Source organism: Mus pahari, chromosome 5 (genome assembly GCF_900095145.1).
Source record: "Mus pahari chromosome 5, PAHARI_EIJ_v1.1, whole genome shotgun sequence".
Lineage (NCBI taxonomy): Eukaryota > Metazoa > Chordata > Mammalia > Rodentia > Muridae > Mus > Mus pahari.
In genome coordinates this window covers 74,302,642-74,324,322 of record NC_034594.1, presented here as the reverse complement: position 1 = coordinate 74,324,322, position 21,681 = coordinate 74,302,642, and the positions used below count along the sequence as shown (strand labels likewise).

Here is a 21,681-nt window from a genome sequence, read left to right as displayed (position 1 = left end):
AAAAAAAAAAAAAAAATTAACTCATTGTGCTTAGGCTTGAAAAGTCCTTAATGGTATAAGATGCTTATAGGTATATTGTACATAATATACCTCAAAGAAACTGAAACTCCCATACAACCATATATTAAAATACTGAATCATATACTACCTTAGCGTGTAAATAAACTGGAGTGTAAATTCTCTTCTACAGGCATTTTGGTTAGAAAGGTAAAGATGTAGTGTCTTTGTCTCCCTCCCTCCCTCCTTCTCTCTTTTTCTCTTTTCTGTAATGACAAAATACTGAGATGATGTGGCACAATGGCACATAACCTGTGATCCCAACACTTAGGCTGAGGCAGAAGGCAAAGATTATAGGCCAGCCTGGGCTATATACTCTCGACAGTGTTCCAGAATGAGTTGAAGTTAAACAAACAAACAAACAAACAAAAATCGACAACGAAATATTTAACAGCAGATTATTCTGTTTCACAGTTACTAAGGCAGTAAAGTCCAAAGAGAAGGAACTAACAAATTCTATTCCTGGTGATGTCCCTTTCTCTGGATTACAAAGTTTTGCCTCTTGCTGAGTCATCCCTTGGTAATGTTGAGCAGCAGTTTCTCCAACTGAAACATTCCACTCTGCAGGGAAGCTTTCCGTTCCAAACCTAAGCCAAAATTACAGGCCTCTGGAAGCAAACAACGCATAGCCTTAGGAAACTAATGAAATGAGGTTCACAGGGTTCTACGGCACCTGCATCCTCGAGGTTAGATGAGCTCTGAGGAGACCCTCCATACCTGTTGAGCTGGTGTCAGATTATACAGGTAGCACTGCAATTGAACTGTCTTTCCAGTCTCACCAAGGCTGTGTGGGCTGTTGGTAATGTAGCTGCCTTAGGGTCACCCATACAGCTGGAACACCACTCTTATCTTCTTATCTCTTACCTGAAATGGAACTTTCTTGTTTTTTTTTTTTTGAAACTCAGTTATGGTCATATGTTTTTGCTGGGGTCAACAGGGAAAAGAATGTTCTGCTGAAGCAGGCACACGAGAGGATGCTTGGTGTTTAAGAAGAATATAAATACAACCCCATAGACAGTGGGAGGAGGCTCTGGCATTGATTTGCCTTGCACCGCCTCGCTAGTCTATATTGCTTCACCTGGCACCATGTCGCTGCTCTTCACTTGTTGTTACTTCATGACTTCATAGAGACTAGCTTGCCAGACAACGTCTCGAGGTAGTCCAGCGGCTTGCCATCGCAGATTCATGAGAGGTGACTGCTGAGTGGACCAGACTGCAGCGGCTGACTTGTGTAGGCGTTTTGCTAAAGGACTGGACTGCTGACAACAAAGATTGGAATTGCCCCGAAAAACTATTTCTAAAGAACTATTTCTAACTATTTCTGAGGTCCCCAGCCCTCGTTTCCTATTAACCTCTCTTTTCCCCTCCTACCTCTGGTGGGTGATGGGCTAGAAGGGAGGTTGACGCATTTAAGGACCTTTGTTAAAAGTAGGTTTTGAAACATCTAAGCCAACACTTACCCCTGTAAGCAATCCAGTAAACTCAGTGGATGGAATCATTGCTTTGTTCTGTTGTCAATGTCCTATTTGTTCTCATGGCTACAGGAAAAGTCGAACAATGGGTAGAAAGAGTGCCCCGGCCTCTTATGAGGACACTGCTTTCCAGATGAGTGACCCTTCATGACCCTGGGCAAGCATAATGGCCTCTAAAATGTCTAGCCACAAATGTAATCGAGTTGTGGTTAAGGCTTTAACATGAATTTTGAGGGATAAAGATACCGGGTTCAAGGGCCTCCACTGAATGTGACTGGTACCCTCACCTTATAATAGGTGACTAGAACGATAATAAAGGAGAATTGTGTGCAGATTTAACAAGGAAGTATATTCTCTCAGCCCAGGAGAGAGTCCTCAGAAGAAACCAATTTGGCCTCATCTTGATCTTGCATTTCTACGTGCCAGAAATGAGAGTAAGGATGCTGAGGTCTGCTCTGTTGCTATGTATTGTAATGGTAAATTCTGTATCCCAAGGTCTAGTTGTGTCAAGACAGTGAATTCTCACGTATGTCCCCTTTTGTTGTGCAAACCATGCTCCTTAATTTAAAGCTATTGGTTGAAGAGATGCCTACAGCCTGTAGCTGGGCAGAAGGGAAGTAGGCGGGGTGTGAGTTCTGGGCCTTGTGTTCAGAGGCAGAGATCAGAAAAGAAGGGGAGGAGAAAGGAGACAGAGGTTGAGAAGGCGCCATGGGGTAGGTGGGACCTGATGGCCATGAGGGCCAGCCTATTGGAGTAGGAATAGCCCAGGCAGAGCAGATCAAGTGATAGCTTGGGGTTACTGACAGGGAGGTAGACAAACTGGCACAGGGGGTTGACATCTGCCTTGCTCGAATGCTTTAAGGCTTATTATAACTATTAAGGTTTTGTGTCTTTTATTTGAGAACTAAATGAGCAAAGGTGGGGTAGAAACCCATAAGTAATATTTACCACAACAGAAGACGTTGCTGTGGGTTTTTTTTTTGTCACAACTCTAGCAACTAATAAAAATTATATTACTGACCCCCATATTTGAGTTTTTACAAAAGCTTCTGCAGTCTCATGTAGGAGAAAGTTGGAATGGTGATAAATTTGCCTTTTTTTGTTGTTTTTTTGTTTTTAAGTTATTATTCTGCAATTTGTCTTTCAACCAAGTGAAGGATTTTTTTTTTTTTTTTGAAATATATGCTGTTCTAAAACTGAGGTGCTTGAAATAAAACCACACGAGTGTTTAAGAAAAAAAAAAACAACATAGCTGCTGGGGTGAGCTGATTCTTGCAGAAGGTGAAGAGTCTGCAGGAGAAACATAGAGAAACACCTTTCATTGGCTTCCTGTTATCTTGCCTAATATCTGCATGTGCTTTTATAATGCTGACATTACAATTCTAAACCACAGTGGACGAAGAAAGTCTTTTCCTACTGAATAGCTCTGGCTGAAAAAAGAAGTGCTGAGCAGAGGCCTTTCTCGTTCTGGAAGTTATCTTCTTTTCCAGGAACGTGGAAAGCAGATTTAGAATTAATTAAGCCAGAAAGGGAGATGTGGTAGCGTGCACACGGGTACTTCGAGCAAGCACCTCATCAAATCCATCAGAATACTGTCCCAGCTTTCGATTCTAAACTCCTAGAACGTCTTGGCCAAAGGGGACTTAGAGGCCACTCAGTTCCCTATCTTTTATAAACGTGGCATCTGATGCCTGAAGGCTTGATCTACGAGGAAACACAAGTGGAAGAGCACAGAGCGAAGATGGTGTTGAGAAAGACTTGGTTTGATTTATCATTCATGTGGCTTGGGGATTTCTCTTAACTGGTTTGTTGTTGTTCACCATTACTGCCACTGCCTCCTTCTCTTCCTCTTCTGCCTCCTCTTCCTCTTCCTCCTGTTCTCCTGTTCTTCCTCCCAAGCAAGGGCTCTATCTGGCCTGGAACCCACCATGTAGGTCAGGATGTCCTTGAATTTGTAACAACCTTGCAGGGCCATACAAGTGCTGAGTCACCGTGTATCAGACAGGAATCTTTCTGGTGAAAATCTTAGAATATGCAACCCAAAATTGTTTAAGCCCAAATGGTATTTTCTGAGTAACATAACTAAAATTTCATAGATTTTTTTTTTTAAATAAAAAGTAAAGTGTCCATTTCAATTTCAATTGCCCAGCGGAGTCTGAGTACCACATCAAACTGCAAAGCTGAGTTTGGCTTAGGTGTTTAGGTGCTGTTGTGAGTTCAGTGGGACATGCTCAGTGCAGGCTCATGTGACTGGGCATGTGGTACTCAGTTGCTGGCACTGTTTGGGAGGCGGTGTGTGTGTGTGTGTGTGTGTGTGTGTCAAACCTTAGAAGATCGCACCTTCCTAGAAGAAATAAGTTACGAAGGGTGGGCTGTGATGTTTTAGAGCCTAGGCTTGCTTTGTGCTGATACGAGCAAGTGGCTTAATGTTTCTGCTACCACAGCTTTGTCCAGATGCCATTCCTGCCAGGCCTTCTCTGTACCTCAAACTCCAAGTCCAAATCAAATATCAAACACTCTCATTAAGCTGCTTTTCTGGGTAGTTGGTCAGAGCTTTGAGAAAAATAGCTAATCAGCTGCCTTCTTCAGGGCCTGATTTCTTCCTTCTTTTCTATCTTATTTTGTGTGTCAGATTCATTTTCCAATGCAGCCTGCCCTTGCCACCATATTAGCCTCTTGTTCTCAGGGTTGACATTCAATAGGAGAGAGTACTCGCCTCTTTTCAATGGTCCCGGAAAGTTTCTTTGTGTGTCTTTGACTGTCTGTGTCCATCACTAAGTCAATTATACTGGTGAGATACCGCACTGCTTTGATTTGTCCGACTGTGGCCATTTCTTATGCCCCTGGAGCTGGCAGTAAAGGCTACTTTTCTTGAATTATAGGCACTGAGAGTTAGGACAATTTTGTATGTATTTTTTTTTTTTTAACCAAAAGAAGGGGCATGCATGAATGCTGGCATGTCTCCAGCTTGAACATGGGTTTCTGTGTTCTCCCTTTGAAATCCCTCCCCTTTAATTTGATGTATTGGGACCTGTTCCACACCAGGTGTGCAGCCACGATAAAGTAGACAGTGTCTCTCTCTTAGTCTGACATGTGCTACTGTAACAGAATATTTGGGAGTAGGTAATTCATAAAGAGAGAATTGTAGTCCCTCGTCCGCCATTCTGGAAACCAGGAAATCAAAAATGAAGGCATTGGTGGGTGGGTGTGGTGTCTCGTTCTAGGGTAGTGTCTCAGTGCTGCAGCACCGAGGGAGGAGGATGCTGTGCCCCCTCTTGCAGAAGGAAGTAAGAACGAATCCAATGCTGCAAGCTTCAGTGGCTCTAAGTCACTATGCACCTCTCTTAGACCCCCATCTCCAAAATCAATGCCGGAGAGATTTGGCTTACGGCATATGGGTTTTCAGTATACATTCAGACCGCAGCACTCACGATCCCATGGAACTGAATCTGAAGAAATATCTTTACATACAGTCGTTAGGACAAACAATAACATGTGTTAAATAGTATTTAAAAGCTAAGAGCTTATCTACTAGGGAAATAAACTAACATGTTCAGAGATAAAGTCAAATGATGGTTGCAATATTTTCCACAAAGGTACACCCAAGATGTGGTGGGGGAGGGGGGAGGATGAGAAGCCAATTAATAAATTTTCAGTGATCAGGGAAATCTGAGTTGTGACTGGCTGTTGAAATATTAGCAGAATGTCTTTCGGGCTAAGATTGGACTGGGAATGCTTGATTTCTTCTGGTCATTCATTCTAGTCAGAGGACGCTCCCTATCTTAGCATGGAAGACAAAAAATACTGTTAAGGATCACTCTGGGCAGCATCTCTCAGTGAAGAGGATGTCTTAGTAAGTAGAGGTGAACTAGAGTAAGGAGGGTCAGGTAGATACATGGGCAGATGGGAGAGTGAGTGTGAAGTCTTCCCTACGCTATGCCCTAGGCACTGTGCCTGGTCTGCTGATGTACAGGGACCACCACAGAGAAGGGTGTTTGCCCTCCTCCTTGAAGTTGCCTGGGACTTGTGTGGGAGACAAGCATGGAGAACCAGCAGGCCACTGAACACAGATTACAGAGGAGGTCAGGTGCCGTTTTTGAGTATGTCCTTCCGGAAAAGACAGAAACGGAGGAAAGAGAAGGAAGAGAGAGATTATGCAAGGCTTCCTGGAGGAATCATTATGTAACTGATCCTCAAGAAGAGATAAGAGTCCGGGGGGGGGGGGGGGGAGGCAAGGAAAGGTACTCCAGGCAGAAGGAATGACACCCAGTGTTCCCTCCCGTTTCTGTCTGGCACTCCCACCTGTTTAATTATCACATGATGTTACAGCTTCTGGAGGAGAGGCAGCTTCACTCTTACCAGCTCACCTGATTCCACAACAGTGAAGCATCCGAAGACCTTTCTTTAGTGTGTTCCCCTCTGCCCACTAAGGTCAGTGCACCCCACAGGCTGCCTGCTGCGGCCGCTGCCTTATGGCTTGCATGGAAGTAAGCCTGTACTTGTGGCTCTTGAGTAAGTCTCTGAGGTCCAGGCTGGGGAATCAGTTTGTCTTGCAGATGCAATCCCTGTAGGGGAGTGAAGAGGTTTCAGTATGCTGCAGTGGTTGCATGGGATGATCTCCCCAGCCAGCCATCCTTTTCTGTCCCTGTACTTTCTAAAGCTTTTAAAGAAACAGCTTGAAAGAATGTTTTTTAAAAGTGGGAGGAGGAGTGGGAGCCAACTTTTCTCTCTCTGGAGCCACCGTGACAAGTCTTCATCTCATGTCTTTTGTCGAGTAGTAGGATTCCCTGCTAAGAGAGAGTCTGCTATTCTTCAATAATAGATTGAAAGCTCACATCCACCTTCAAGGACTCACTAAAGAACTAGTATGTTAAAAGCCTAAAGTAACTTTCTGTCCTAAAAATAAATTGTATATCGTGACGCGCAGGCAAGGTCTACTACCCACATGGAATATTTTTGATCCATTTGCTATTTCCAGTCTTGGTTTACAAGTAAGCAATTTCAAGAGACATACTCATTAGGGAAGAGAGGCAGCCTTGATTGGGGCGTTGAGAAGCTTTGGCAGGCTGTTGGAGGCCCTAGGAGGTAACCTGGAATAGCCTTTGTGTCCTTAGTCACAGGAAGTTGGGGACCACCTGTATAAAATAAGTAACTGTGCAGTTGCCAGATCACAGGAGACCTTCTCAATATTTTAATACAATTCTAAATTGCTTTCCAAAATGACTTTATAATTTTATATTCCTAAGAGCAATATAAGAAAGTTTCATTTTTCTTCTATATCCCAGGCAACACTTTTTTTGTCTGTTTTTTTTTTTTTTAATTTAGTCATTCTGGAAGTGATCTCTCATTGTGCTTTTTATTTGTATTTTCCTACTGACTGATGAACAGTGCTCAACATTTCCCCCTATGCTTTTTTTTTTTTGTCTTTCCCATTCAGAGAAAGTTTAGGGTGCATGCTGGAATTAGGTTTTAGGACCAGGACACTTCCTCTCTAGTAGCTAGCTTTCATGTCAGAGGTGTTATGCAGACTTCCAGGAGAGAAAAGATACCAGTAGTCAGTCTTATTTATATCTAGTGATGGATACTGACCCACCAGGCAGGATATGCCCACAGTGAGATAGTGTCAGGGCTGTTAGGGAGTAACTCATCTCATTTTGATTGAGTTTAACATGCTCCAGAGGAGGGAATTTTATGCCTGGCCTTATAATCCTAATAAAAGCCCATGGCTGAGGAGGCCATAACTCCTAGTGTAGAAGATTTTGTTATAAATTTTAGTAAATGCTCATACTGTTTTAGTATGCATCTTTGTTTCTTTAGTTCCTTTCTTAGTTCTTTCTTTTTTGTTTTGTTATGGTTTGTTTTATTTGAGACAGGATTTCTCTGTTGGCGGTCCTGGAACTTGCTTTATAGACCAGGATGGCCTTGAACACACAGAGATCCATCTGCCCCTGCCTTCCAAATGCTGGGATTAAAGTCATGCATTACCACACCCTGCTCAAACTGTTTTGCTTGTATTCAGAGAATAGAGATAATCTCAATCTTGATTGGACAAGTTTCTTCTTGCAGCACTGAGAATAAGCTTAGCCTTAAATGGGATGTATGTGTCACTTTCCTCATCCAAGGCTCAGGGACTATCTCAGAAGAGGCAGAAAGAATGTAAAAGCTGGAGAATAGGATCATGGTGAAATTTGAACTTCTGGATTAACACTTGTGATCTCACAATGACTGTGGTTACATGTAAAAGATTAGAACAAAAATTAAAAAAAAAGGAGCCTGTAACATTTTGAGGGGGCTGGGTTAGGATTGTGTTTGGGAGGAGTTGGAGGTGGTAAATATAGGTGATTGTGACCCTGTTTAGTTGTATATCCATACAAAATTCTCAAGAATACAGAAATATTAATATAAAAAACTCAGCATCAGGCATGAGAAATCTCTTTTCAGGTTATTGCTTAAGTAGATCTAAGAGACTCTGAAAACAATACAGGCTATTGCTGTTGCTCTGGCTTGTCTCCCAGAGGTTGAAGGTAAGTCCCTATTGCAGAAGATAACATGCACTTCACACACAGGATTTGTAAGAGTCAAGCTGGGTCTAACTTGAAAATCCTGTCTCTGAAGACTAGCTTTCATAGTACCAGATGGTGCTCTACAAACTGACAAGTGAAGGAAGCAATCAGTGTCATACCCAGCTGTGATGTCTATGAACCACAACAGTGACCAGCATGTCAAGACATTCCTAACAGTGCAATAATAACATTCATATCTTGGTGGTGACTAATTTGACTCAAGGCCTGCACAATAGGAGCTAAATTATGCTAGGTATAGGAAACCTAGCCAACTTCCTCAGACTAGTGAGATCTACTCACTGCCACTACTCTACTAGACCAGCATATTTTCTAATTGTATTCTAGGTACTTATTTTTATATCCACAAATAAGTATAGCTCTCAAAGAGTCTTCTTTACAGCAGACTGTGGTTATCACAGAAAAGAATAACTGGTCAAGATGCAGAGGATAATTAAGTGATCATGAGGTTCCCAACCCCAAAGGATACATCTACAAGACAACTCTTGTACCCATGGCTCAGGGAGCAGTACAACAAACTAGGACATTTGCTGTGATTGTCTCCTAGAAATGACAGGGAAGCTATACCCATGTTACAGTAAAAGTGGAAGAAGGAAATATCATAGTGCCTCACACATGTACTGAAAACTACAGGCAACTAAACAGTACTGAGAGTTAGAGAATTAGTTTTTTTGAGGGATGAGTCCCCTATTTTGTAATCTAATAACTAGTAGACAGCACAAATCACATATATACAAACAATGCCAAATACACTCAGCTGGTAATATTTGTATGTATATGTATGTATATATGTATATGTGTATATGTTTATATGTACATATGTATATACACATGTATATATGTATTGTATGCTTGTATCTATGTATATTTATATATACTCATGTGTATACATGCATGTATATATGCATGTATGTGTGTATATGTATATACATATATGTATGTATCTATGCATTTATGTATGTTTGTGTCTATGTATGTACATATATGATGTATATATGTATATATGTAACAATGCTAAAGTAAAAAAAGGCATGAATTTGAGAAGGAATAAGGGAGAGACCTGAGAAGGGTTAGAGGGACAGTATATGGGAGGGACTAGAGGGAAGAAAGGAAGAGGGAAATGATGCAATTCTATTTTAATTAGAATAAAAGTAAAAGGTAATTGGGTTATATACATTTAGATGTTGAGGTATGTGAATTCCTCATATATTCTGGGTACTAGTTATGTTTTATAAATTTTCTTCTTATTCTGTGAATTTCCTTTACATTCTCCTTTGTTTCCTTTCAAAAATAATTGTACTCATTAAAAAAATATTTTAACTCATACATTAAAATTGTTCACATTTGTGGAGTATTCTATGATGTTTACAATATGTCTATATTATACGTTTAAATCAGAATAAGCCTGATCTTGCCATAATTTGGATTTGGAATGTTCAAAGCCCTGTGTGTTTAAGCTTTCATTCCTACCTTGGTACTATGGGGGATGGGTAGTGGAAATTCCACACAGAGGGAATCATGTGATTGTTACTGTGTCCATGGAACCCACAGTGGGTCCTCAAGCCTTTCTGCTTCCTCTGTTTTATTTATAGTAATGACATGAATAGTTTTTCTGTGTCACATTCTTCAAGGACAGTGTGCCTCTTTGCCATAGGACCAAAGCAACAGGGCCAGTGGATCATAAACTACTTCCAACCGAATGTGGAACCCAAACACAATGATTTCTTTTGTAAATCAATTACTTTTTATTTTATTGTAGTGGAAGCTGACCAACCCACAACACTAAGCCTAAGTATCTTATTAAATGAAATGGATGGCATTTTCTAAATTATATTTCATATAAGCAGGCACGTGCTTCCTACTTAGGAACTTTAAAGGCTAGATTCAAATAAAACTTTAAAAGAAGTGAGTATATATATATATATATATATATATATATATATATATATAATTAAGTAGCAATGGCAGTCTGAGTAGCCAAGAATTGAAAAGCCATCTACAGTATTTCCTCAAATTATTTTAAAAAGACGATACATTATCTTGCTTACTACGCCATAGTAATGCAGAGCTAATTAATGTAGGCTGGAACTGAGAAATGTACTGTGGATGAAAGATATATATGACTGTGGGTATTAATTGCTTTCATATAACAACATCAACAAAAAGTCAATATTGTAATACAGCTAGGCTATGTCCAAGAAACAGCAGTGTGTTTTAAGATGGCTTCATGAGCCTTGGCTCTTGATGGAATGTGCCGAAGGAGTTTACTATGACAGATTTCTTTTCGATTGGCTTCGTTTTTTTCAGTTCTGTAGTCAGACATAGGACCCTGCTCATGTAAGTTGGGAGCTCTACCACTGAGCTCCAGTCTGAAGACTGTCTTAGTATGAACACAGATTTGAAGATTGCCTCTGTTTCGGGAAATATTAAAAAACAAAACAGCTCGTTCCAGCGGGTGTGCTGTCAACTGGCAGGCACTGGCCAATCTGTTTTTTCTTTTTATTAGATATTTTCTTCATTTACATTTCAACATTTCAAATGCTATCTTGAAAGTCCCCTATACCCTCCCCCGCCCTGCTCCCCAACGCACTCACTCCTGCTTCCTGGCCCTGATATTCCCCTGTACTGGGGCATATAATCTTCGCAAGACCAACAGCCTCTCATCCCATTGATGGCCGAGTAGGCCATCCTCTGCTACATATGCAACTAGAGACACAAGCTCTGGGGGGTACTGGTTAGTAGTGGATATTAGCCCAGAACCTTAGAATGCCCAAGATAACAATTTGCAAATTGGCCGACCTATTTTTATCTCATGGAGACTCTCTGGCTCAGAGCTCCTGAAATCTCTTCACCCAGCTTGCTAAGTTCCCACTGGTGAGTCATTACCATGCCAGCACCATGCTTCAATACCCCCATGGCCTTTTTGGTGCCCATCAGGCAAACTGTACCTTTCTCCTGAGAACCCAGACCAGTCTCTTGGAGAAGAAAAACACCACACAAACTTAGTTCTGAAACAACACTAACTCAATTGCTGGGTGAAACAACTAAAGTTCTAACTTTTAAGCCTCGTTAAATCTAAATCCTCCAGTGTTGAATCCTGGCAGATCCTCTATTAAAACCAGGAGACACTCATGATTACATCTTGTTCTCACACTATCCCTGTCCAAAAGGACCTAACTCTAGCCTGCTTCCTTTCTTCCCCTCTCCAACCTGAAAGTCCTGCCTACTCACCCAGTGATTGGCTCCTTTATTCATTAGGGGATTGGTTCACAAGAAGTCATTGAGTATGACTTACCCCTTCCTTGTCTGCAACCCCTCCCAGGAGAGTGGAATTAGCATCAACATACAAACAGCCCCAGGCTCATCCACAACTGCCTCCTGTTCTCTTTCCCTACCTACACTAGTATGATTTAGGTCGTATTAAATAAGAGGGTACTGCCAAATAATTTAAAATTACATATGGATCTAAAGTTAGAAGGCTTGTAACAAACATAGAATTTACTATCAGGGCAATTGTGGGAGGAGCATAAGCATATACGGGTGCAGTTGGTTAGAATCTGGAATAGCTATTGAACTCCAATGTCCATGGTGAAGCCATCCAAAACATAGCTTTCCAGTGGTGGGCTCTGATTTTTAGGAGGGTGGGGCATAGATAACTTCTTAGCAGTTGTTGTTTTGTTTTTTGTTTTCTTCCTCACCATGCCCCATTTCACTGATTTTTTTTTTTTTGCTTGCAACTCTTCATATCAATTTCACAGTTACATTTCTTTTTAAATTTTGATGATTTTGTACAAAATGTTTTATTGTATTTAACCTCTCGTACCCAGGTCTACACTCTTCTCTACCCATACAACTTTATCTCTTCTCTTTTTTGGAAACCCACTGAGTACAACTTGTGCTGCCAATTACTCTTGGATGTGTAACCTTTCACTGGTACATGGTTAACCTCCAGACACAACCCCTTAGAGAAAATTAACCTGCCTCTCTTAGCATTAACTATTCCCTCCTTAGCTGGGGAGACACTTTGTGCCCAACTGCCAAATCTCTCTGATTCAATTCTTTACCAGTACTAAAGAATCAGAACACAGGTTTAGGAGTGTAGAACAGCAAGCTGCCTTCCACATCCCCCTAACCCTCTAATCTCCTAACTACTTGGATCCTAGACAGGAAAAAAAAATCAGCTGTTTTCTCCATACCAATTAAAGTGCAATTATAGCAACAACAGGAATAACAATTGCTCATGACATAGTTGCTCCACAATATTAAGTAAATGATAAAATATTGGTTTTTCAAACATCTGTAGGCTAATTTAGAGTCAATATGCTTGGTCATGTTTGAGGGAATTTCCCAAGAATTGCAACAGAGAACAAGCAAATATTGATTGAAACAAAGAATACAGCCTTAAGAAATTCTGTTGTTATTAGCGTGAATGCTTTATATTTGGACAATGGAATAAAAATTATAGAGGTTAATCAGCTGTCAGTGTACTCTATGCAATACAGCTTAATTGTGTCCTCACCTTACAAAGAAATGTCTCAGTACATAAGGGAAAATTATCCACAATTAAAATTAATCTCTTTCTGCTCATTTATAATTTAAATATATTTTATATAATATACAATAGAATATATAAGTATATATAATATATAATATGGATTGTTCATAGTTAATAGTTATTATGTTGATCATATTAATAATTAACCATGAGATCACTCCCAAGAATAGAATGTTAAGACTTTTCTTAAGCAGGGAGGAAGCACAAATGTACAATAAGGATCACACCATTAAGAAGACATATAATGAGTTTATTGTAAATGTATAGCATATAAGTAACTTTCTAAATCACACCACCATAAGATGGATGGCAAATTTATTGTAAATGTATAACATTTAAGTGACTTTCTAAATCATGCCACTTGGAAGTGGGTGATGAGTTTATTGTAAATGTATAGCATTTAAGAGTCTTTCTTTATGTCAAACATAATTCTATTCATTGCCAAAGACAATAATCTCACATGTAATTATAGAATTACAGAGACATATATACACTTCAAATGTCATTCCACTTTATAACAAATCCCACAAACCATTAAGTTTATAGAATTTTGCTGTAAAGATGACCTAGCATTTGATAGAAAATCTAGTGCTTGTCAGTGTGTATTTATATGTCTTTTCAGTAACTCTTATTGTTCACTTTCACTGACTAAGCTGCTTGTTCCAGCAGTGTGTGTGTGTCTGTCTATCTGTGTGTCTGTCTGTCTGTCAATATGCTTTGGTGTTTTTACTCAGGCATACCCCACCATACCAAGATACAGGAGCTTATATTCACCTGGAACTCCCTGATCATACTAGACTGGCTGGGAAGGTCTGCCTAAGGACCTGTCTATTTCTAGCTTCCCAGGGCTGGATTGCAAGTATACACTACTGGCTGGCTTCTTCTCGTTTGAAATATGTGGGGATCCATCCCACATACAATCACCAAACTCAGACACTTTGTGGATGCCAGCAAGTGCTTGCTGACAGAAGCCTGTTATAGCTGTCTCCTGAGAGACTCCACCAGATCCTGACAAATATAGAGGTGGATGCTCGCAGCTTACCATTGGACTGAGCACAGGGTCTCCAAGGAGGGAGCTAGAGAAAGGACCCAAGGAGCTAAAGGAGGAACAACAATATGAACTAACCAGTACCCCCAGAACTACCAGGGACTAAACCACCAATGAAAGAGAACGCACAGTGGGATTCATGGCTCTAGCTGCATATGGCCTAGTGGGTCATCAATGGGAGGAGAGTTCCTTGGTCCTGAGAAGGTTCTATGCCCCAGTGTAGGGGAATGCCAGGTCCAGGAAGCGGGAGTGGGTGGGTTGGTGAGGAGGGGGAGGAGGGAGGGAATAGGGGGTTTTCGGAAACCAGGAAAGGGGATAACACTTGAAATGTAAATAAAGAAAATATCTAATAAAAAAAGAAATATGTGGGTTTTAGAGATCAAACCTAGCTGCCCATTCTTTTGTGGCAAGCACTTTACTGAGTGAACCATCTCCCAAGCTGTTGGATTTTTTTTTTTTTTTTTGTACTGAGCCAAGGAAGGTGAACTAAGGGTAGCTCTTTGTACAGAGTTTTACACAAAACCTAAATTATTTGTGCAAATTGGAAATTAAAGTCCAAAGTCAAGGTTTACTTCAAGTTCAATGGATCCCAAGAACTCAATGTTTTGAAGCTCATTCTTTCAAATCTTTTGCAGAACAGCAGAAGAGGCTGGCCTTCAGACCACCATGAACAACCTTTTGCCCTAGTCACATAATGAAGATTATGTGTGGTAAAGCAGAGGAAGAGTAGTTAGAAGGGAGGTGGGAAGGTGGAAGATGATCTTCTAGACTGTTTGGTTTATAATCGTATCTTGAACTTTGTAAGTCAGATGAAGATAAACACACTACAGAAGACCCATGATACTCAGTTTCCCACAGTTCCAAAGTTTCCTAACTACCTTGCATAGAACTGATTTGTAAGTAAAGAAGTATTTATTGTTTTTAGTCAAGAGCCAGAGAAGATGTGAAAATGTGATCTGGTACCCACACAAAATGTAACTGCACTGCTTTTTTGGCTACATAGTATCCAAGTTTTGCATATCTAAACTGGCTCATGCTCAGGAGGCATAAGCCACAAAAAAGAAGGAAAGAAAACAATCTATTTCACATGTGGTGTTGCACGCCCCCTCGACTAGCAAGGAAGACGCAACACAGGAACTCTTCTAACAGCAGTTTATTCAGCAAGCTTCAATCTTCATCTCCCTTCATCTTCCTTCATCTCCCACGAACCCTGGGAAAAGCCCAATATATAGGCATTCACGCCAACCAATCACACCAGGCAACGTACCTTTGCCAGGTGAGCAAGCTCAGCCAATGATCAGCAGGGATAACAGTAGCAGTCAAATAAGGACTTGTTTATTATAAGAACTCTCTTCCTGTAGGCGCCATGTTGGGGTGCGGCCCCAGGGGCTCTGGCTCCCCACAATGTGGTAGGCATGTCCCTAATTTGGATTAGTTTTATATCAGAGGTGGATATCGTAAATAAAGGACAGAGAATAGAGCTAGTTTTATTGATATTTTTCCAGATTCCTTTCATTTTCTAGTGGGTTGTTATAATAGATTTAACTTGAAGTGATGTGTGTAGGAGGCGTGCTGCATGGGGGCTGTACTTGTTGGCATGTACTGTACACTATATCTTTATGGTCTTCAAGAATTTCCCACCTTGTGGATCGTTTTAGGTCGTAGAAACTCGCAGGAAGCAATTAAGTTTAGGTGAGGTCATGGGGGTAAGTTGACATAGCTGGGGTTCTTAGGCTCTGCCCTCCTCCATCCAGGAACCCTCCTGCTAATTGCTAATCTCACCTTGAACTTCACAGCCTCGGGAAATGTGGGAGATAAGTTCTGTTGTCTAAGCTGCATGGTCTACAGTATCTTCTTGTGGCCTCCTTAACCAAGATGCTGCCGAGGGTGTATTTGTTATTAGTATATGTGGTTGTAGCTGGGGACAGGCATGAATAGTAGCTGCGGGTGAGTGAACATGTGTTGGTAAGGAGAGCAAAGGAGAGCACACACACACACACACACACACACACACACACACACACACGTGCGTGCACGCGCACATGCATGCATGCAATCACAGGTGTGTGATTGCTGAGAAGTATGGGCTCAACTTTTGTCTACTCAGTCCCCTGAAACTCATTTCTTCGCATTACACATAAAATCTTTGTTATCCTTAGTTTATGTAGAAGCCCAGATCAATGGCAAGAAGCTGGCTGCTTACTTTAGAACAGTCACTGCAGGATAGGGCCGATCTAGTGAAATTCAACAAGCCTTGGGCCTGACCCCAGAGCAACCCCACTTCTCTTCAGCTCTAACATTGTAGAGACTATATTTTCCTTTGAAAAAAATCTTTTCAGGTTGCTTTATGAGGAAATGAATGAACAAGCTTAGAGTGAGGAGGGGAGAAGGAGGGAAGAGAAAGCAAGGGAAAGACAAGGAACAAGAGGAACATCTGCTCTCAAGTCCTGCGCAGTCCCGGACACCCTTAGCACACCTTCGTTCTTTCTCCATGGTGAGCCTCCCCATTCTTGTGTGGAGTCTGGGCTCCAGGAGCTGAGGGAGCATTCTCTAGAGTCTTTGATTATTGGCAACTCCTTAAAATTCACAGAGGACTAATGTGATTTGCTGTGACAGATCAGAAAGGACAACTGTTGCCCCTCCCTTGTCTGAACTTACATTTTTTTTTCAAGAGCTTGACTAAAAAGCCCTGATCTGATCCAAACAAAATCACAATGTCACCTTTTGGGAACATAACAACCTTCCTCTCAAGCTCATATGATTTTTAAATGAGCCAGTGGGGATGGATTTGGAAGTGGAGGGTGCTCACTATTTACAATCTTGTGTGTATACAAGGTGACTCTACTTCAGGAATCACAGTGGCTAGAGAAGAGTTATCGCTTCCTCTGCTCTGTGGTTCGGAAGGTGTATCCAAAAAAAAAAAAAAAATCAATGTCAGCTGGCTTTAGAGGAAATGTTTTTAACCGGCCTGCTATTGCCAAGTCTCTCTGGGCAGCTTGATCGATGTCTTTGCACTGTGACGTCAGCAGCCTGATTCTGTGCGGATTATCTCCCAGGCTCTCAGTTTCACAGGCATACAGAGGTCATATATTGGAAGCAAGTGCAGGGGTAGAACCATTAGAGATGTGAAAATTGGAAATATGAGGAACTACATAGGACTGGGTAGTCACATCTTACCCCCCATATACAGAATGAGGGACCTATGCTGAAGGAATTTCTGATGTTTCAGAAGATTTCTTGCATGAATTCTTCTCACATAAAGGATGAGAAACAGACTAAGTTTGGGGTCATCCAAAGTGAAATCAATTCTGAGGGCTGGAAGCCAGGATCCAAGTGTTGGCAAGTTTCATTTCTTCTGAATTATGAGATTCCCCTCTTTTTGGATTGCAAGTGTCTGTGGGATTTTGTTTGTTGGACAATTTGAGATGGGATCTCACTGTATAGCTGAGCCCAGGGTAGGCTTATCTGTAACGTTCTATGCAGCTTAGATAACCTAAATATGAGTGATCCCCTGTCTTGATGTCTTCTGTTCTTCGATTACAAGCATGAGCAACCACATATGCTCAAAGTCAACCACCTTTTGCATCTTCTTTGTTTTTCCTTGTGTCTTCTCTATTTAGAGTCTCTTTTGCACCAGTTCCATTGGGTTAGGCTCTACTCTAATGTTCTTATTTGAATCTGTCATCCCCTTACATACTATCTTCCAGCACAGTCCCATTCTGAGATTCTAAAGGTGGGTACCATGTGATTTACAGGCACCATCTTCCAGTACTGCCCCTTTCTGGGATATTGCAGATGACAACTTTTTGTGGTTTAGATGTGACTTGTGTCCTACCATGCTTTAAAAATTTGGTCCTTACAGAAGAACTACAGGGAAATAGGTGTGGAAACTTTAACAGTAGGATATTAGTGACAGTTCCTTGAGACCTGGAGAAGCCAAGGATGGAGGGGGTCTGAGAGAGGTCTCATGGTCTTATATTGCAATGCATTGGTAGGTGATGTAGGACAGGAGAGCGCTTAGCAGAGCCTGAGCCCTGTGAACCTCCTAAAATCCAAGCTAAATAAGATTCTTCTCTTCCTAGAGGCTCCTTGGTCTTGCAAACTTTATATGCTCCAGTGCAGGGGAAAGTCAGGGCCAAGAAGTGGGAGTGAGTGGGTAGGGGAGCAGGGTGGGGGGAGGGTATAGGGGACTTTTGGGATAGTGTTTGAAATGTAAATGAAGAAAATATCTAATAAAAAAATTAAAAAAAAAGATTCTTCTCTTCCTGAGTAGATGCCCTGGGTATTTTGTAACAATAATAATGAATGGTAGCTAAAACAAGACTTTAATATAGGAATTTTGGCGAAAAGCAGTTAAGCCAATGGCAGGGAGGCACCCCAGCGGCTATGTTTTTCACAGGCAGGCAGTTTGGACATCTGCATTCTGTTCTCCTCATTCAGACCCTTTGACAACTATGTATTACAAACAAGACACAAACAACTCCAACACACATATACAGTGACTTAATTAATACTTTAAGCTCATCCAGAGACAAGAAATTCTCAAAGAAACTTGTGATTATTATAGATTATAAAGGCTTGCTATAGGGAGTGTGGGGTTCCTTGACTCCTCCAACAGAACCAACTTTGTCATCTTTGTAAACTGTGTTCAATTTTGGAGGTGGCATTGTCTTTAAATAGTTAGTAATTGGTACCTCAGAGCATTCCAGTATTTGTCACCCCTCACAACTCCTATTCTCTAAGACACAGTATCTGTGGTGAGATATGGTGGTTTTCACTCCATCTGTGTACAGCAGGTCTAGTATGCCAGCAACTACTTAGCTTGCAGAAAGAGGTCCCCATGCTGCTGATAAGGGCAACTCCTGGGAATTATTTTTCCAGTGAGTCAAAATAAGTTTACTTCTTATGTTAAACAACACCAACACCAACAATATAAAGTCCTAAGAGAAACTGCATGCTCTAAGGAGTGCTTGAAAGACTTTACTTTGAAAGAAGTATCTGGACTTTTTGCTACATGGAGTGATGACCCATAATATTGATCTAGTTACTTCAAAATTACCAAAGCACAGGTAACCCGATTTTTAAAAAAGCAAAGGAACCACTGAATATATATTTTTCCTGAAACAAAATATAGACATGCCTACAGGTAGATTTGAAAAGGTGTATCCATCAGTAATCAATCACTAATCATGAGATAAGTGCAAAGAGAGACCAATATGAGCTATTGAACTGTTCTGTTAGGATAGGCATTATTGAAAAACAAAACAAACCAAGATGGAAGTTCCTTAAAAAGTCGAGCTACTATACAATCTAGTAATCCTATTTGTGGGAGTATGTCCAGTCAATAAATGAAACATCTTAGGGTTAGTCAGTAACACCTCTGTATTCACTGCAATATTATTCACAGAAGCCAAGATAAGGACATAACCCAAGACCAATGGATAAAAAGTTCATAATATCATAAGCATTTATACATACATATTTACATGTTGCTTAACCATGTAAAAGAATGAGACTCTTTCACAGTTGGGAGCTTGAATGGATCTGGAGGACATTTGTGTTATGAGAAAGAAGTCAGACTCAGAAACAGAAGTGCTGACTGGGCCATTTAGCTGTGAAGTCTAGAAAGTCAAACTCTGTTGGTCTGAAGGAGCTGGGAGAGAGGGAGGGGAATGGAGGGATATTGATGAAAAGTTTTATTTTAGTTATAAGATGAACAAGACCTGAGGGTTGAAGGCATGGACAGTCTTCAATGTGTTAATTAATTTGACTGGAAATTATTGCACAGTGTACATAACTTATCAAATCATCATTTTATATACTTTAAATATCTACAGTTTGTACTCACCAAATATTTTGAAAAGGAACTTGATACTGAACATTCTCATTTCATATTTCTATTACTGACTTTCATTGCTGGATGAATCAAATTGTTGATATAAATGTGGAAGGTGCTGGGCCTGGTGGCACAGGCCTTTAATCCCAGCACTCGGGAGGCAGAGGCAGGAGGATTTCTGAGTTCGAGGCCAGCCTGGTCTACCAAGTAAGTTCCAGGACAGCCAGAGCTATACAGAGAGACCCTGTCTCAAAAAAAAAAAAAAAAAAAAAAAAAAAACCTAAATGTGGAAGGAGCTTTGCATTCTCATGGGCAAAACAACAGAATATGGTATTTAATCAGGACTTCTTAAAGAAGGACCTCTTAACCTGCTTTGTGTTGACATAGCCAAATAACAGTGGCTTGGTAATTTGTGAACAGCAGAGATTCATTTCTTATCTTCCTGGAGCTGGGGAGTCTGAGGTTAAAGGAAGTGCATCTCATGGAGGTCTTCCATGGAATAGGACAAAGATCTCTTGATCTTTATCAAGAGAGACAAAGAGAAAATTTGCATGGAGCTTGCTTTTATAGTGACTATTCTTGTGGCATTAGGTTGTAGAGAGAGGATCTTGTGTCTGTATGGATGTGGCACCTGTCAATAATAAATCTGATGGCCTATAGCTTAGGCAGTAAATAGGAGGTGGGACATCTGGGAAGCAGAAAGGATTCTTGGAGAATGCCAGGCTGGAGATTCACCAAGATGGCATGAGTACAGATGCATGGGGCTTGAGCATAGGTAACCAGCTACACGGCAGAATGTAGATTAAAATAAATGGGTTACTTTAAGTTATAGTCTAGTCAGAGGAGAGCCTAGCTCTATGGCCAAAGTATTTGTAAATATATTTTAAGTCTGAGTCTTATTTCTGGGAAGATGGGGCTGGGAATGGGAGGAAGAACCCGACCTAACTTCTACATTAAGTCCACTCCCAGGATGAAGACATTAATCCACTTCTTAAGCAGAGTCTTCATCATTTAATGGCCCGTCTACACATGACTGCAACTGAGCTTAACTTTCCAACTTAACTTTCAAAGCAAACAGGGCTGGTTAGGTTTTGTCCTCAGGCACTAATGAGAACCATCTGGGAAAAGGAAGTTCCTGCATCGGCTTCACCTGTGGGGGGATTTTCTTGATTGATGATCAATGTTGGAGAGTCCAGCATCACAGTGAGTGGTTCCACTCCTGGGAAGATGGTCCTAGATTGTATAAGAAAGGAGGGGATTGAGTGTGGAAGTGGCAAAGAAGGTCAATATAGAAACAGAGGGAGGGAACAGGTATAAATAATAGCAAGACTGATTGGAAAACACCCTAAGGAAACATATTATATTTATCTAAAATTACAAATAACACACATATGATAGAGTTACTATATCTCAAGTGAAATTATGCTAGTCAGGCTGACTAACTAGAGCCATGAGCCATGGACCTTCTAACAAAACTCCAAATGTTGGGTACTAGAAACCTGTTTTTGAGTTATTGGTTAGGGGATACCAAAAGACTTCTAAAACTATAACTCTTATAGGCTATTGTTGTTGCCCTTGTTGGCCTTCCAGAGGTTGAAGGTAAGTGTCCATTGCTGAAGAGAAAGTGTACTTCAGGCCTAGGAGTTGGAAAATTTGAGCTGAATCTGACCTGAAAACCTTCTTTCCTAGGACTGGCTATCATGCTACCAGTTGTGTTCTGCAAGCTGCCAAAGCTGGGGAATAAATCAGTAGCCCAACTCAGCTATGATGCTCTGGACCACAATAATGTCCAGCCCTGCGAGATACTCCTAAATGTGCAATGGTGGTACTCATATTTTGATGGTAACCGATAATGGTTTAGTTGGACTTATGGCCTGCTCAACAGGACAGACATTGTGCTTGGTATTAGAAACCTAGTCAATTACTTGTCTCTAGTGAGACCACATTATTAGACCAGTGAAATTCCTAAACTGCATTCTAAATACTTATCTTTATACCCAAGGAAAATTATAGCTCTCACTCCTTATCAAAGAAACTTTTCTTTGAAGCAGATGGTAAGGTGACTATAGCAGAAATCATAACTTGTTAATATAGAGAGTGACTGAGCATGGGGTACCCAGTCCTGATGAATA

The 21,681-nt window shown here is 40.8% G+C and overlaps 1 pseudogene; it reads left to right on the top strand.

Moving 5' to 3' along the window:
* Positions 1–21,402, top strand: part of LOC110321969 — a 22,121-nt pseudogene extending 719 nt beyond the window's left edge.
* Positions 21,403–21,681: the final 279 nt, after the last annotated feature.